Source organism: Cupressus sempervirens, chromosome 4 (assembly GCF_028749045.1).
Source record: "Cupressus sempervirens isolate cs-2001-9-10 chromosome 4, ASM2874904v1, whole genome shotgun sequence".
Taxonomy (NCBI): domain Eukaryota; kingdom Viridiplantae; phylum Streptophyta; class Pinopsida; order Cupressales; family Cupressaceae; genus Cupressus; species Cupressus sempervirens.
The window spans coordinates 759,814,952-759,833,186 of record NC_143121.1 but is presented as its reverse complement, the minus strand read 5'-3'; the positions used below and the strand labels follow the sequence as shown (position 1 = coordinate 759,833,186).

The window sequence follows — 18,235 nt, the reverse complement described above, 5'->3', positions numbered from 1 at the left end:
CTAATCTTTGTCCTGTAGAAGCATCTATCTTGAATGCTAGTGCTCCATTTGATTCTCCAGAATAAAAAAATTCTTGGATCCTTGTTCCTATGTTTCTATTCCCTTTTCTTCTATCTGCTACTACCTACAATATACAATTGTATAAGCTTACAATTTTATGAAAGTAATTCATTGGAGGTCTTTTGATATTTATATGCTAGTGGTCCCTTGGACATTATTGAATGTTTTCTTTCATTTAGTTTATTTATGACAAGCATTTACACACTGCTTGCATGCAAATGGTCATAGCCACCTTCATTTTTAGCCACACTCATTCAAGTTATGCATGTATTGATTTTTTTATGGTATTTGTATGTTGTTTAGGATTCTAATAGTTGTCTCTTCCTTCCTCTTCTTTAGGCTATGGTAGCTTAAGGGGATCTTGGAGCAGAGCTTCCTATCAAGGAAGTTCCTTTACTCCTGGTAAATTTATAGAGTTTTTTATCATTAGTTAAAATTATACACATATCAATGAAATTCATTTCTTGAATTCTATGTTTGCAACCATTCTTATTGAATTCCCTGTTTACTACCCATGATCAGGCTAGTATTTCAAATCACACTGGGTATGATGTAGTCTTCCATGCTGACACAAGCAGTGTTAACTTGGAAGGGCTTTCTATGCTTCCCTTATCACAAGTTGCACCTTCTTCTACCATGGAAGTCCAACTAGATGCTCTTGGGCTTGGAATTCAATTAAGCTTCTTGACATTATTCATCTTACTTTTTAATTATTTGCAAGCCAAAAAGGCAAGGATGGAGGCCAATTTCAAAATGCCCTTTAATTTTTCATCTTTCTTGGTTTTTTAAGAACTTTTTTATCCTTCATTGTACTCATAATGCAATTTCCTAAATAGAATTTAGTTTTCACTTGCTTGATTTGATAGAAAAGCAGAATTGGGTCTAGAAGAATAGAATTTAGTGTTAAATTGTTAATTCAGCTAGCTAAAGAGAACTACAAATTACTTAGCAATTAGGTTTGGAAGCCTATCATTGGATCCATGATGTAACCTGCAAGAGTGAATGGCGGATTTAGCATTTAGACTTTGATCTATATTTTAATTTATTTTTTATAATTTCTAAAATGAAAACTACTTTTATCTGTTTAGTATGTAAAGTTTTGATATTTTTTCATAGCAAGTTAAATTATGATACTTCTAGAACTAGAATTTAATTGTGTAGTTTTTCAGTTAAATTTTGTTGGTCTATTTTTCATAAGTAATCAGTGATAAGAACCCACTTAACTGATCCATAATAACTTGTCCATTTATTGCCTTCCTCTTTATTTTTCTTTTTATTGCATCCATCTACTACCATCATTCTCATGAGAGAGATTCTTGTATACAGCTACTCATGAGAAATGAGTTCATAAATTCAACTAAAAAGTCATAGATTTTTATATACAGCCAATCATTTATTCATGTAAATGAATCAATAGATTGGATTCAAAAATTATATAATTGAATCCTAATAATTGTCTTATACTTGGAATATATTTATACATAAGTAGAAAACATCAGTCCATAGTAAATTGGTACATATGAAATTGAGTTTAACTATGAAAAGCTTTGTGATGTACAATTTGTTTGTTAAATTAATATGTACTGAGAATTGTTCTTTTTATTTCTTACTAGGCCAGTCTTTGCTTGAGAGCAGCAGGGGAGGTGGAGGAAAAGCTCATGGAGAACATCAATAAGCTAAAGGCAGAAATGGTGAAATTGGAAGAAGCGGGACACATGGCAAGACTAAGAGATTATAGAAACATATGTGTGAGGATGAAGATTGTATACTATGATGCCTTGAAAGAAATGATTTTCAAGGAAGAAAAATAGAAGCTAGATTTTCATGCCAACCTTAGCGGGCTTAACCTTAGTTAGAAGATATGGTGGAAACCCATGATCGAATGGGGATTATGAATCAGACCAATGGGGATAAATATGATAGGCAATGGCTTGATGGGTTGAAGCATGGCCATGGAGTCTACAGATGGGAAAATGGGAGTTGCTATATGGGGACCTAGAGTAAGGGGCTCAAAGATTGGAAAGGTACATTTTATCCTGCATGTGGCAATCAGACTAGGCTATGCCACCTTTTGGAATCCTCGCCTTCCAATGTGGATCAGCATGACGATCTCTCCGTTGATGAGAAATCTTGTTGGAAGGAGAGAAGCTCTTCTATGTCTAATTTTGAGGTCTATTTGAATACTTCTTATGCCCCTAGCTCCGAAACAACATCCTCAAAAACCCTTGAATCCAGAATAGTAAGAACCTTTTCCTTTGATGGGATAAGAAGCTCAATTAGTGAGGAATTTGATGATAATGATGAGGGTGTCAGAACTTGTGATCCCAAAATTTTTCTTGTGCAATTTGTTGTCAAGAGAGAATATGTTCAAGGATTTTTTATTAATGAGGTATCTAGAATAAATGTGCCTTCCAAGGCTGTGAAAAGAGGGCATAAATGGCAGCCAAATGAAATTAAGAGACCGGGTGAAATTATCTATAAAGGGCACAAAAATTATGACTTAATGCTCAATCTGCAATTGGGAATCAGGTTCGCATATTTATTTGCATATTCACTCATATGACTAGCAACTTGCTCAATATTTTACATTTATATGGATATGCCTTGTAATGTTTATTGATTTTGCTAACAAGAAATTTAGAGTCAGACTAACAAGAGAATGAAAAATGTATATGTGTAATATTTGAATGATGAAAACAATATGATTTTAAAATGTGTATTTATTTTTAGTCAATTTCTTGTTATTGAAGAAGACTATATTGAAATATACTGTTGAGTTTGTGTGTTTGTCCCTAGACATATTGGATTCACAAAATTTTAAATTTGCCACACTTGGTTTTGGGTGTACAAGAGATTTACATTTTAAACACCATGCACACTAACTTAGTCTCATCTATGCAATTTTTGCAATTAGTCGAAGAAAGTGGGAGTTATTGTTCTTAGTTTATTTGGCAATTTTTGTCAGCGCCCTTGGAAATTGATGCATCTTTGTATCTTAAGATGCTAGTTGTAACTAAATGAGTCCTTTAAGATATACATTTAGGTGTGGTAGCCAACTAATGCTAGTTGTAAGGTACACAAATTTTATATTGTGGGATTTCTCAGTTTGCCTTAATGTTCCACAGGGTTTTAGCATCCTATTGTTTTTCTTTTCTTCATTGTTTACCAGTGTGACCATTTTACAGGTACTTCTTTGTATGCTTCCAAATTACTATAATCATGTTCATACTTATGAAAGCACATTGATCACTAATTTTTTTGGTCTACATAGCATCAAAGCAGTAGGAGGACAAAAGGTATTTTCTATACCTTCTTACTCTGTTTTCCATTTAATCGTTGACATAATATGTCAATTTTTTTGGTAACTAGACATTATTTTCAAAATTAAACATGGTGAGTGGGCTTAAAGTGGCAACTTGGTGGGGCAAGTTGGCAAGCCGACTTAGCGAGGCCACTTAGAGATGCGACATGGTGAGCTGACTTGGTGAGCAAGCTCGATGAGCGAACCTAAAGACTGACCTTGATGAGGAACTTTGGTGGGGTGACTTGATGACCAAACTCAAAGAGTCAACTTGGCGAGCATACTTGCACTAGTACATTTGGGTTCAATTTTTGACCTTTATTGGTCAAATTTTTGACCCAATTTTTGACCAAATTCGACCAACCCATTGGTGAAATTTTTTTGCTTGAAATTTTAACCAACTCACTGGTACATGATTTTTCTCAATTGTATAACTAATTATATATTCTTCATATAATCTTTTGTCGATGTTTTTGTAGCATTCTATAAAACAATTTACATGTCTTGCCTATGATATGACATTTTACATGCATCCTATTCTCTCTCATTCAGCTTATGATGGATTACATAGAGTGATCTGAAACCATGATGCTAAAAAACACACAATCAAATCTAAAATGAACTTACACTACAAATGGATTATGGAAATATGATATTGCTAAAATTGCATGCATGTCTATGAGGACAATCACAACTTAATCATATATTTGTCTTAGTAGACATGCATGTAAAATTAACAATATCAAATTTCCATAATCCATTTGTAGTGCAAGTTCATTTTGTATTTGATTGTGTGTGTTTTTTAGAATCATGGTTTTAGATCACTTTGCATAATCCATCATTAGCCAGATGAGAGAGTGTAGGATGCATGTAAAATGTTGTATCATAGGCAAGACATGTGAACTATTTTATAGAATACCTAAAAAAAATTTACACCTTTTTGTTGGTGGAAATTTCCACCTTCATTGGTCGAAATTTCCACCAATGCTTAGGTTTTTTTGACCTTTGTTGGTGGAAATTTCCACCAATGCTTAAATTTTTTTCAACCTTTTTTGGTGTAAATTTCCACCAACACCTAATTTTTTTCTACCTTTGTTGCTCTAAATTTCCACCTTCACTGGTCAAAATTTCCACCAACGCTTAATTTTTTTCTACCTTTATTGGTCAAAATTTCCACCAATGCCTCAAATTTTTTCCACCTTTGTTGGTCAAAATTTCCACCTTCATTGGTCAAAATTTCCACCAACGCCTAAAAAATTTTTTGCCTTTGTTGGTCGAAATTTCCACCAATGTGTAAATTTTTTCTACCTTTGCTAGTCAAAATTTTGACCTTCATTGGTCAAAATTTTGACCTTCATTGGTCAAAATTTTGACCAATTCCTGCATGACCTTAGACAATGGCTTGTTGGGTTTTCAACCAATAGATTGGTCAAAATTTTGACCAACTAGTGAGTTGGTCAAAATTTTGACCTGAAAAATATCGACCAATGGGTTGGTCAAATTTGGTCAAAATTTGGGTCAAAAATTCGACCAATAAAGGTCAAAAATTGAACCCAAATGTACTAGTGATTGGAACATCATCTTGCATGAATCGAAAGGTGCCTTAGGGGGATTAAGAAGGATTTGGAATCCCAGGAAAGTAAATCTAAATTTAATTCAATCTATAACTCTTGGATGAGTAGCAAAACTAAAAACATTAAAAATAACTTTCAGTTAATTTTAATTAACATATATGGTCCAATCTAGAACATAGATTAAAAATTTCTATGGGAAGAAATCAACATGTTTATAAAAAACCATAGGAATGAAAGCATTCATATAGGTGGAGACTTTAACACTATTATAAATTTAGATGAAAAAATTTTGGAGGCATCCAACAAAGTTCCCAAGCATCAATGGAATTTAAAAAATGGATAGACATTAATATCCTTATTGATATTCCTATTAACAATGGTAAATACACATGGAATAATAGAAGGAAAGACTTTGCATTTATAGCTGAGAAACTAGACAGATTCTTGTTCAAAGTTGAATTAAGTGGATTAGATTAAGATTTACAAGCGGCAATACTTCCAACAACACATTCTGATCACTTTCTTATTAGAATTGAATTTCATGAACCTACTAAACCTATTAGAAATCCTTTTAAATGCAAAAAATGTGCTTTTTAGATTAAAAAAATTATAGAACTCATAAGAAAATGGTGGAATCAAGGCAATTTTAAAGGCTCCCAAATGTATATATTTGTCCCAAAAATGAAAATGATTAAAGAAAATATACTTAAATGGAACAAATAACATTTCAATAATATATTTAAAGAAAAAATAGACATCGAAAAAAGTATAAAAAAATAAAACATAGAAGTAATTAAAAAAGGTATGAATAATGAGACTTTTCTCTTAGAAAAAGAATTGTTAGCAAAGTAGGAAGACATCCTTGCAAAAGAAGAAGTCTTCTAGAGGCAAAAATCTAGAAAAAGATGGTTAGAAGAAGGGGTTCATAATACAAAATATTTCCATAACAACACAATTTATAATAGAGCTAAAAGTAAAATTATAAAAAATTAAAGAAACGTTAGGTTCTATCACTGAAAATATGGATAATATAGCAAAGATATTTGTAGATCATTTCAACAAGTTATTAAATAATTTTGATAGTTCAAACATGATAGGACAAAAAAAAATGCTCGAAAACATACCAAAAGTGGTCTCCATAGAAGAAAACAAAGCATTAAATACAACCATATCCTTGGAAGAAGTCAGATCTATGTTATTTAGCATGAAACTGGATAGTTCACTAGGTCCAAATGGACTCTAGGCCTTCTTTTATCAAAAATGTTGGGACATTATTGGAAATTATCTTTGGAAAGACATTGAAGCTTTGAGAAATGATGGATCTTTACTTTCAAAAATTAATAATACCTTTCTCACATTAATACCCAAAAAAGATGATCCTGAAAGCCTAGGGGACTTCAAACCTATAGCCCTCTACAAAACCATTTATAAAATCTTATTCAAGATTTTAGCAAATAGAATAAAGCTAATATTACATAAGATAATTTTAGAAGAACAAATAGGTTTTGTTTCAATAAGGTCAATTCTAGATGGGATGCTCATTATTTAAGAAACACTACACATAGCCAATAAGGATAAAATGGCAAGCATGTTCATGAAATTGGATATTCAAAAATCATATGACATGGTTGATTGGAGGTTTTTATGCAAAACACTAGAAGCCTTCAGATTTTCTCACCAATGAATTAATCTTACGTACCAATGCATCTCAACAAGTAAATTTTTAGTTCTTATCAATGGAACACCTGAAGGTTTCTTTGAGACATCAAAAGGTATTAGATAGGGAGATCCCTTATCTCCATTCCTATAAATCATCATGAGTGAAACATTTGGTAGAGAAATTTCCAAAGCCCACTCGGATGATAAAATTAATGGTATTTTAGTTACTAATAATGTTTCTAATATAACTCATCAAAAATATGCTGATGACATTCTACCAAGTGAAAGTACAATATTAGAGTCACAAAACTTCAAATTGATCATTCAATGGTATATGGAAGTATTAGGACAAAGAGTAAATGCTGAAAAATCAGAAAAAAAAAATCATTAATTCTAAGCCTAAAAGAGAAATCTAGATTTGTAATATGTTGGGGTATAAATGAGGAACATTTCCATATAAACACTTGGGATAGAGCTAGAAAAAGGTAGTAAAACTAATAAGGGATGACATAATATACTTGATAGAATGGATAAGAAGATAGGAGGTTTGAAAGATAAATGGCTAACAAAAATGGGTAAAGTTATAAAGATCAAAGCAGTCTTATCGAGTCTCCCAACATACCAACTTTCTTGCTTATCACTTTCTAAAAATCTAAATCAAAAAATGGAAGCTAAACTTAGAAACTTCTTTTGGAATGACAATGAAGTTCACAAAAAGCCAGCACTTATTAAATGGGAAAAATCATGTAAACCAAAGGGATTAGGAGGTCTTGGTATCAAAAATTTAAGCTGGTAAAATGAAGCATTAGGGGCCAAATTGACTTGGAGATTATTCATAGAAAGAGATCATAAATGGGCAAAAATTGTGTATAATAAATACTTAAATACATTTGACCCTTACTCTCTATTCAAAATGAGGAACCTTCCTAAAGGATCTGAGAGCTGGAATTTCATAGTTGCAAGCAAAGATTTGATTAGTAAATATCTAACTTGGGATGTTGGTAATGGGGAGGAAGCTCTCTTCTAGGAGGGTTCTTGGGATGGGAATCCCCCATTAGACAAAATGAATATCCCAGCTGATCTTAAAGAACAATTAGTCAAGGTCTAGTGGTGTAAAGTATGTAATTATAAAATCAAAAAATATATTAATGTCAGCGTAAGTTGGGAATAGAAAATTTTAGATAATATTAACTTAGAACTAGCAATAAAAAAAGGTGTACGAAGAAATCATTAATAAGAGGAAAATAAAACAATTAATGAGAAATGACAAACTCGTATAGGCAGCATCAAAAGATGGAAGGTATAGCATGAAAAATGGCTATAAAGCAATCGTTCAGTCTCGAAGATGGGAAGAAGAGTGCACTCCCTTTAAAAAAAATTGGATTCTTCTTGTCTTCCAAAAGCAAGTTTATTTTTGTGGACCACCTCCCAAGATAGGATTGTAGCTACTGATAGACTTAGAAAGTTGCACATTGAGGGGCCATCTAGATGTGTTTTATGTAAGAATGATAATGAATACACTAACCATCTTTTATATAGATGTCTATATACATAAAAATGTTGGGAATGGCTTTGACATATGTTAAGATGGACTATGCCATTGTTTGGAACTCTAAATGAGATACTTAAGGGTTGGCCCAGTGTCAATAGTAGAGGTATCTATGGTAACATCTAGAATATTTTCCCTTCAATCCTTGTTTGGGAAATATGGAAAGAAAGGAATAGAAGAATATTTCACAATCAAGAGATAATGGTATGTGGGATAACTAATAAAATTGAAGCATGTATAGTTGAAACATTAAACTCTCATCTATAGAGGAAGAATCATTTACAGAATGGGATGGTCTTATAAGAAAAAGTTAGAAAATTCTAGTCAATCCCCTGATGATGTATCAAAAGAAGAATAAAGAGGCTAGAAGAAAATGTTGCTAGAATCTACCCCCGATAGGCTAGACTAAATTAAATTTTGATGGAGTGTCAAGAGGAAATCTTGGCACTAGTGGGATAGGATGCATCATTAATGATCAATCCGGCAAGTGGATCACTAAAAGGGCTAAATTTATAGGATCAACCACTAACAACCTTGATGAATTAGAAGCCCTTCAAGAAGGTCTTCAAATCTGCTTGGAGCTCAGAATTTCAAGACTTATTATTGAAGGAGATTTGTAGATTATCTTAAATGCTATTAGAAAAAAGTAGACACCTAATTGGGTTCTATATTCTAAATTGGAATAAGTTCTAAATATCTTGGACCATATGGAAGATATTCAAATTATGCATTTTTTTGGGAAGCTATTAAATTAGTAGATTAGTTAGCAAATAAGAGATCTGATGAGGAAAATTTCTTAATAATAAATTGAAAGTTAATAGTAGTATTAAAAGATGGGACTATGTAAACTTTAGTCCTATAAAATAATATAGTATATCAAACCAATGATTAATATAAATGCATACATATCTAAGCATATCAAGACATAAAAAATTATAGATATATTTGTATAAAGTCATGTAGTAATCAAAGAGGAGGATGGAAAATTGGAAAAGATGTCTTCAAAATGCTGATAGATTTAAAAATATAAATTAAAAGAATAAAGTTGAATTAAATTGATAAAAGTTAAGATAATTATACTTTCAAATGTGAAAGGTAGTCAGTCAGTATATATGGGAACATAATTTGGACACTTTTTAATTATTTATCACTATATCTAATAGCTCTCAAGAAAAATTTCTATAAATCAATTTTAAAACCCTATAATTGCATTAGTTTTACAATCATTTCTTGACAATAGGAATCATCATATTCCAATATGATTTGATTGCATGTAGGTGGTATCAGCAGATGACATATAGATATCAAGGCACTTCTAGAGCCTTCATTGGAGGTTGTTAGTTCTCTATTTATAATGTAGTTGGTACTGGTCATTTTTTATTCCCCACTTTGTTTCAGCCTAGTTTAGTTATTAGCTTAGGATGGATATCAATAATAGTATATTTCATGCCTTGGATGTGCAGACCATGGAATTTGGGGGAAATGTGAAACCAAAGAGATGGAATCAACTTTTAAACCCTATGGATGACATGATGTGGATTGTTGTGAGTTGTTTCTTAAGGGAAGAAATATTCAATTATGATTTTTTGTAGAGAACCAATAGTGACATTATAGGCTCTTTCATATGTTCTCTTGCTAGAGGAAACATAGAGAAGTGGGATATGATTAGGTTTTGTTACAATGTTTTCAACCCTATTTGGTGTGTAGGTCTTGTAGAAGCAATTACGAGTATTGATGGGAAATATAGGGTCCCTATCCAAGAAATGTACATGGCACATCACCTTGGTAGCTTTGAGCTAGCCATTGTTCCTATTCACCCCTATCTGGTTATTCAAGAGAATGCTTTGTTTTTTCAAACTTGGTTGAAATTAGAAAGTAGTAAATTCATTTTCTTCTTAGGTGGAGAGGGATCTTAGAAGACCATAACATGGTCTGGTTCAGGAAATATTTCTGAATCTTCAACTCCTATATCCATCTAGGAGTGGTGCTTGAGAATTTGGAAGATCTAGATTTCTATTTTCTGAATATGGAAAAATCTAGTAGGGAGAAAAGTGCTTTTGAATTCTTGCCAAACTATCAATCTAAGAACCTGAAAGATATTGCTGAAATCATCATGGTTTATTGGAAATAAGATTTGTTGTTTATTGGTGCCCCCTGCATTTTGGTTTTTGTTTGTATGTAAAATTATGTTAATATCGGATGTTAGATGGAGATTTTCTTGTTTCTCCTTTCCTGTATTCAACATATATGTAGTCTAGATAGTTTCAATTTAGGGTTTGTTGTATCCTCCATCTACCCTTGGAGGTTTTGATTTTGTGATGGGTTCCTCTTCATCCACATCTCTAGCAATATCTTAGTCTATTAGGTTTTTAGCCTTGGGCTATTATTATCAATGTATTCCAAGTTTATATAATTTGGAAATAAAATTATAACTAGTTTTGATCTATGTTGGTGAGTTTTTGCAAAACATGTAAGATGAGTGAAGCTTTGATCACAAGTTATGTAGTAATTATAACATAATCACGATATTAATCTTAGTAACTATTTTACTAGTTGTAAATACACACATTACAACACATTAAGACCAAAATGTGAAAGAAACAAATTAAGAATCAAATCTGTCAATTATAGTTAGAAACACAAAAAGAAAATAAGAATCTATTAGTAATGATATTCCACTTAAAATATAGCTAAACTTGAATGGATAAATCAAAATCACTATGACAAAAATTACAAACATGTATAATCATTTAAGGTAATAGAATAGTAAAAATTGATAAGTCAAAAACTAAGTATACCAATGCATAATAAATTATATATAGATAAAGAGAGAAATATGATAAATATGTATCAGATAAGGTAATTACAAATATAGTAGAAAAGCTTCATGTTATCAGGTTGGTCTAACACTACTAATATTTGTGGAAAGGAAGATATATGTGATTGTAGGCTAATAGAAGGATTATTTCAAAAGATATAAGAAGTTGTGAGTAGAAAAACCAAATACTAAAAGGAGATTAATTTTTCATGGCAGAATTCATGTTAACTTTCATGTCTCATCATATTTTTTATTCATTTAAAAATTGGGGTATGCCCCTTTTAAATTGTATAATATAGGACTTTGGTCCCAGACAAGACTGGAGGTTTTCTTGCTCCATTCTTTCCTACTAGTGTCCATTTGAATGGAGAATTCTATATTTCAATTTAATTTATTCAATATAACACAAGGCTTCGACCATTTACTGATAAAAAATAAATAAAAATAACAAACTTATGATATTATCATCACTAAAAAATAAATTTCCAATATTATCATAAAAAAATTGCAATATTGTCATCACAAAAAATTTAATTTACAATATTATCATTAAAAAATAAACTTGCAATATAGTCATCACTAAACAATAAATTATCATTAAAAAATAAACTTGTGATATTGTCATCACTAAAAAATAAACTTGTGATATTATCATAAAAAATAAATTATGATATTATTATCATCACTAAAAATAAACTTTTCATATTATAATCACTAAAAAAAAAGTTGTGATATTATCATTACTAAAAAAAAATTGTTTATATTATCATTAAAAATGGATTTGCAATATTGGCATTAGAAAAACTACAATATTACTAACAAATAAAGTTATGATTTTGTCATCATGAAATAATAAACCTTAGTATTGTCATCATTATAAAATAAACTTGCAATATTGTAATCACTATAAAATAAAGTTGTGTTTGTCATCACTAAAACAATATGAAACTATATAACTTTTTTTCAGAAGGAGTTATATATCAAAAGTTAAGAAAAAAGTAAAAATGAAAGTATGCAAAAGGAAAAAAATCTCTTTTAGTTTTTCTCTATTTTAGAAAAGAAAGGAAAAGTTATTTTTGTATACTTTTTAACAAAATAATTATATTTATGTGACTTTATTTACTAGGAAAAATAGAATAACATTTTTCATACTAACATGCAACAATCACTTATTGTTTAACACAATTAGTTATTTTGCTATCAATTTTATTGTTGGTGTAAATTAGTATTCACTATTTACACATTACTTAAGTTTACTTTTGTCAATGCATTATTTTATTATTTTGAATTATTTTATTATTTCTTAAGTAAGACACTTAGTAGTTTGCATACTCTTATGAGTTGTTATGTTAACAACACTGGAGTAAAAAACTCTAATTCAGCACATGGTGTCTACAACACTGGAGTTTGCATAATTAACTAAGTTTTCATGCAGACAACACAATTATTCACACTCCTATTTTGGCACATGGTATCTACAACATAATTTTTCATGCTACACCTTTGTAGGCTTATCCTCTCATCATCACACTTACTTTGCTGCTTAATGGAGGATAATCCAATTCTGGTGGACATGTGCTTGGTTGTATGACTTATCATGTTGTTTATTTCTAGGCATTCTAGAAGCATTCCAGAGGCCTTTATATATAGGCACTCCTAGTCTACTTTCACATTGAATTGAATACATATCGATATTTTGATCATACTCTTTTTGGTCTACTATTGTGCGTGTGCTTGAGTTCCTTGATCTTGGGTGAATTTTTCCCTAAGGAAAATTCTTACATGGTATCAAAGCTTGGAGAATTTCTCTTGACATAGTCATTCAAGACCATCTTGTTGCTTCAGCACCTTGACCCAGATCTAGAGTATCATAATTATTGGGAGCATCTAGAGCTAGAACGAACCTCACCATTATGTCCAGAACATTGATTCGATGAAAATTGACTATAAATTTGCCCATGTTGTGCCAAAGTCAATTTTGAGGCAAAAGTTTTTTGCATATTGGCACCCAAAAGCTTGATTTTCAATCGCAAGTATGATAAATTGGATCTATAATTTATTTTATTTTCAGATCTGAATTTTATATTTCTCTGTTATTATTTTTGAATTTCTATTTTTGGAAATTTTTCACCTAGTAGGGCCTGTAGAGAAATTTTTTTTGTAGGAACTGGGCAGTAACACCTCGGCCCCTCGAAGTCAAATATTCTATCAGCATCTTGATTTCAACTAGTGGGAAAATTCAATCAAAGTCTGACCGTTACTATTATTCTAGAAACCTTCATTCATTTCCCATGGCCAAAACTTATCAAATTTCTAACACACACTACAGCACTAGTCGGCCAACAATTCTCATCGTGCTATGTTATTACCATATCGTGGGAATTGGCTTTTATTTACCTAAAGAGACTCCCCCCACAATGCATGTGGGATCATTTCCCACTACCACTTTAAAACCTAGTGTCATGAATAGCAACTGCTGATCGTAAACACCACGTCACCAGCAGCCTATTAAACCTCAGTGATAGCTTTCGGCATCTGCACTCAACTCACATACCCACCATGCGGAAAGTGGAGAATCTTCCATGTGCCAATGAAGATTAATCCATGTGTAAAACCTCTAACCATCCACGTGGACTACAATGAGTTCATCAAGAATACACGCAGTGCTGGCTCAAACATAGTCAAGGTCCACGTCAAACCTCCATGTGGACTGTTGATTACTTGCCACGTGGCACTCTACCACCTAGGAAGCTATCACAGTTAGCAAGTGGACCCCATTTGATAGCTCACCTTGACATGTTAGCAACATGTTATGACGATGTCATCCAAACTGTACATTCCATACAGTACAGCCCTATCACATCACTCGGGTGGCATTTTTTCCACTGGCGTAAGCCAGACATGACATTAAAATTGTTGACTGTGTGACCATCATTTCTAGCCAATTTTAAACTACCACAATGATCGTTTGACTATCAAATTTAACCTAGCAATTTTCTACCAAGACTCCTCTCTAGATGTAGTTTTGATTTGACAATCCAACTTTGGGAGGCCATAACTTAATCATTTGGACTCCAAATCAAGTACAATTTTATTTTTTTGGGTAGAATTTCCTTAAAAAATTAATGGTGCTATTCTTTTCTAGTTTTGGTGCACAAATTTGTTAGAAATTACTTTTTTTAGCGATTGTACCTACCAATCCTACATTTTGCAACTTCAAACACTCCATACGAGCTCATTTAGACTTGAAAACAGCTTCTATTTTTTTTGAAAATGCTTAATTTTTTGTCTTCTTTCTAGATCTATAATTAGATTATAGGGTTGCATGGACAAAAATACCACTTTTAGACTTAGGGTTCTTTTAGCATTGTATTGCTTTGATTACTTTTGAAAATTGTTGTACATCTAAGCTACAATGCTTAGTGATAGATTTGAGCCTCAAAAGGTAGTTGTAAATAGCAAAATTAGAAGTCCACTTTGTACATTTTGACAAGTGGCCTATTGTACATGCACCACATATAGAGTGCCAAAAGCATCTTTTTTTTCTTTTCCTTTTTTTGGGGGGGGAGGGGGTTGTATTGTGTTTTTGTATCTGTCTTTTGTACTCTTTTCATTTTTTGCATCATGGGTTCACCTAAAGGTCCACTTCTAACTTAACACAATTATTCTACATGGAAAGATATTGTATAGATTAGATTAATGGAAAAATGTCTAAATCTTTATGTTGATGGTACAATCCCCAAACCCACTGATGCTAAAACACTCTTTGATTAGCAAATTAAAGATCAACAGGCTTTAGAAATTATCAAGAGTTGTGTACATAGAGATCTCTTCTTCCACATCTCTAGTTTCAAGGAAGCCAAACCTACTTGGGACAAACTTGAAGCATTGTATGGTAAGGTGGATGAGGAAAAAGGATTCTAGATTGAGGATGATCTACTTCTATTGGATCCAAAGAATTTTGACACAATTTAAGATTATATCAACAAAGCTAATGAGTTTAGGGCACTACTTAAAGATTGTGGTAATCCCATGAAGGATGATAGTTTGATTCATCACATCTTGAAGAGGCTACCTTCAAAGTATGATTCCTTTGTTTTCAGTTATAACACTCACAGGTTGACCATGGGAAGTGCTTTCCAAAAGGCTACATTTGACACATTTGTAGAAATGTTGATTTTTGAACAAACCAAGTTGATAGATATGGGACTTCTCACATCATCAAAGAACAAAGTATTGGTGGCTAGTGATGAGAATCAATCAAGTCAAAGTGGGAAATGTTCTAGCAACAGCAAGAAAAAGTAGTAGAAGCAAAATCACAATCTAAGGTACAACAATCCTCACAACAAGGTGGTTCTTCTTCCAACAAGAAGGGAAACAATGACAAGAAGGACAAATTTTTTTGTGCATATTGCAAGAAACTGAATCATGATGAGCATCATTACAAGACTAAGAGAATTGATGAGTTGGAAAACCTACTCAAGAAGAAAAAAATCAATGTGCCAAATGTTTCCAAGGATTCAACTCCCACCACTTCAAACGGAAAAGGGCAAGCACTTATGGATGGTTCAAGTTCTTCACTGGAATGGATTCTTGACTTAGGTGCCTCATATCATATGGGTTTTTCAAAAGGAGACTTTTCTTCATTGAAGCAATCTAAGGTACTACACATCTTTGTAGGAGATGATACAAAAATGGAAGTTAAAGGGAAAGGACAGGTGGAGATGGAAAATGGGGAATTCAAAGATGTTCTCTATGTTCCAAACCTTAGCTCTAATCTCCTCTCAACTTACCAAATCACTCACCTTGGAGATGGAAATAAAGTTGAGTTCCTTCTAGATTCAATAATGGTGTACAATCTAAAAATAATTCATTGGTTTTAGTGGGAAAAGTCAATCATTACAAAAGGCTTTATTCTTTTTTCCACTTTGTGCTTAAGTCTCCTTCACATGCCTTGTTGACTCAATCTCATTCACAAACCAAATTATGGCATGGGTGGTATGGTCATCTTGCCTTCCCCTATCTTTAGCAACTTTTCTCAAAAAATATGGTCAAAGGTCTACCTATAATCAACTTTTCTAAGAGTTAATGTTTAACATTTTCAGTGGATATGCATCTAGAGGAGAAGTTTGATAAAGGAAAGTCTTCAAGAGTACTAGTTGTTCTTTAGTTGGTTCACATGGTACTAGTAGGTCCTTTTGTAGTGACATTAGTTAGCCAAGGTCACTACATCCTTACTTTCATTGATGACTTCTCACACTACACATGGGTCTACTTTCTTCATCACAAAAATGAAGTAGTTGATAAGCTTCAAGCCTTCAAGAGTCATGTTGAATAGAAATCAAGGAAAGCCATCAAGGTTCTTCAGATGGAAAATGAAAGTAGATATGTGAACAAAAGACTTAAAGACTTTTGAAAACTTGAGGATATTGATCTTCAAAATCCACCAGCATTCGGTTCACACAAGACAGATGTTGTAGCACTAAGGATACAAACTCTTAAGTTCATGGCAAGTTTTATGATACAAGCTAAGTCTCTTGATCCAACACTTGAAGTCAAAGCTATTAGTAGTGCCAATCACATACTTAATAGGTCTCCTCATAATGCCTTAGATGGAAAGACTCCTTCTAAGGCATGGTGTGGCAGAAAACTAGTTGTTAAACACTTTAGAGTCTTCGGTTGTCCAGCATGGACAAACATATCTTCCAAGGGATGCAAGGCACCACCACCTAGGCCTTGTACTTTCATCGATTATGAAGATAGTTTTAAGGCATATAGACTTATGGATCCTAAGAATCCTATTTTTGTAGAGAGGTATCTACACTTTGAGGAAAGTTCACCCAGCTTGTCCTCTAATCCTCTCCACACTTCATACATTACAGAAATTGATAGTGACACCAGTGATATTGATTTAAAAAATTTAGATATGTGTGATCTTATTGATAGATGCAAAGGGAGGTCACATCATCAACACATTCCACACCCATACATTACCACAGTGATAGGTCCAGCACAACAGGGTACACCTTGTCTTCTAGCTCCAACAATAAGAGATGACTACATAGTAGATATTTTAGGTTTTTTTATGGAGTCATACATAGCGAATTTGGGAAACATCATCGATGATATACATCTTCTCTTTGATGAAGATGATCCTTCTTCAGTTGTTGTGAGGGCTCACTTTGACCCTCTTGTCCATTCTCTACATGATCAATCTTCACAAGTTGATATGATTGTGTATCCTTATGTACAACTATTGTAGTAGGTCTTTTTATCATCTGAGGAGACAATTGGTTCTTTGGGATAGGTTCTACATCCATCCTTGGCAGATCTTCACTCGTTCTTTTTAGCAGTCTTGGAAGGGGTGACCATCAGCATCAACATAGGAATAATTGAGCAAGTTTTAGAGACACCATTCATCATCAAGATTATTTTTACACATAGAGGAAGCATCTCACTTGTATCTTTTCCATTGTTTCTTCCAAAGGGGAGGAACATTATTCAACACTCATGGACCAGCTTCTACCTTGGAGCTTCTATCACTAATTGACACTTTACATTTGGGGGGGTAGGGGGGACTATCTTGTCTCTCTCCTTCTTCTCTTTTATGGGGTGACTTTTTCCTCTTATGGGATTTTTTCCTTCTCATATTTCTCTTTTGTATGTCATAATGGGGGGGGTCTTGATTACTCCGTCCATCTATGCATCTTGTCTTTTCATCTCTCTTTTTGGAGGAGAGTTTTTCCCCATGAGGTTTTCCCTATTTCTCCACCTTATGAGAGATTGCATTTCTTTATGTACATGGGTATCTAACATGGCCTAGTAGTCAGGACCCATCCTACTTTTTCATTTTAGCTTTTGTAAGTTTAAGTGCATTCCCCTAAGTTGCACTTAAGGGGGGGATTTGGTGTAAATAAGTATTCACTATTTATATTTTACTTAAGTTTGCTTAGGTCAATGCATTATTTTATTATTTCTTAAGTGAGAGACTTAGGATTTTGCGTACTCTTATGAATTGTCATGTTTATAACACTAGAGTAAGCAACTCTAATTTAGCACATGGTGTCTACAACACTGAAGTTTGCATAATCAACTAAGTTGTCATGTATACAACACAATTATTTGTACTCCTATTTTAGCACATGGTGTCTACAAAATAATTTTGTGTGCTACACCTTTGTAGGCTTATCCTCTCATCATCGCACTTACTCTTATGTTTCATGGAGTATAATCCACTTCTGGTGGACATGTGTTTGGTTGTATGACTTATCATG

General features: G+C 32.7%; 1 long non-coding RNA gene across 3 annotated transcripts in view; it reads right to left on the bottom strand.

Moving 5' to 3' along the window:
* LOC149563591 (uncharacterized) overlaps nt 1–18,235 on the bottom strand; it is a 114,965-nt gene that overhangs the window by 43,614 nt on the left and 53,116 nt on the right. For 2 of the 3 annotated variants that reach the window (XR_016363565.1, XR_016363566.1), the window contains exon 4: nt 6,057–6,348. The exons of the other annotated variant lie outside the window; for it this stretch is intronic. This is a non-coding gene — a long non-coding RNA (uncharacterized LOC149563591). Of the gene's footprint in view, nt 1–6,056; nt 6,349–18,235 lie in introns of those variants that run through there. 3 annotated transcript variants of the gene reach the window in all.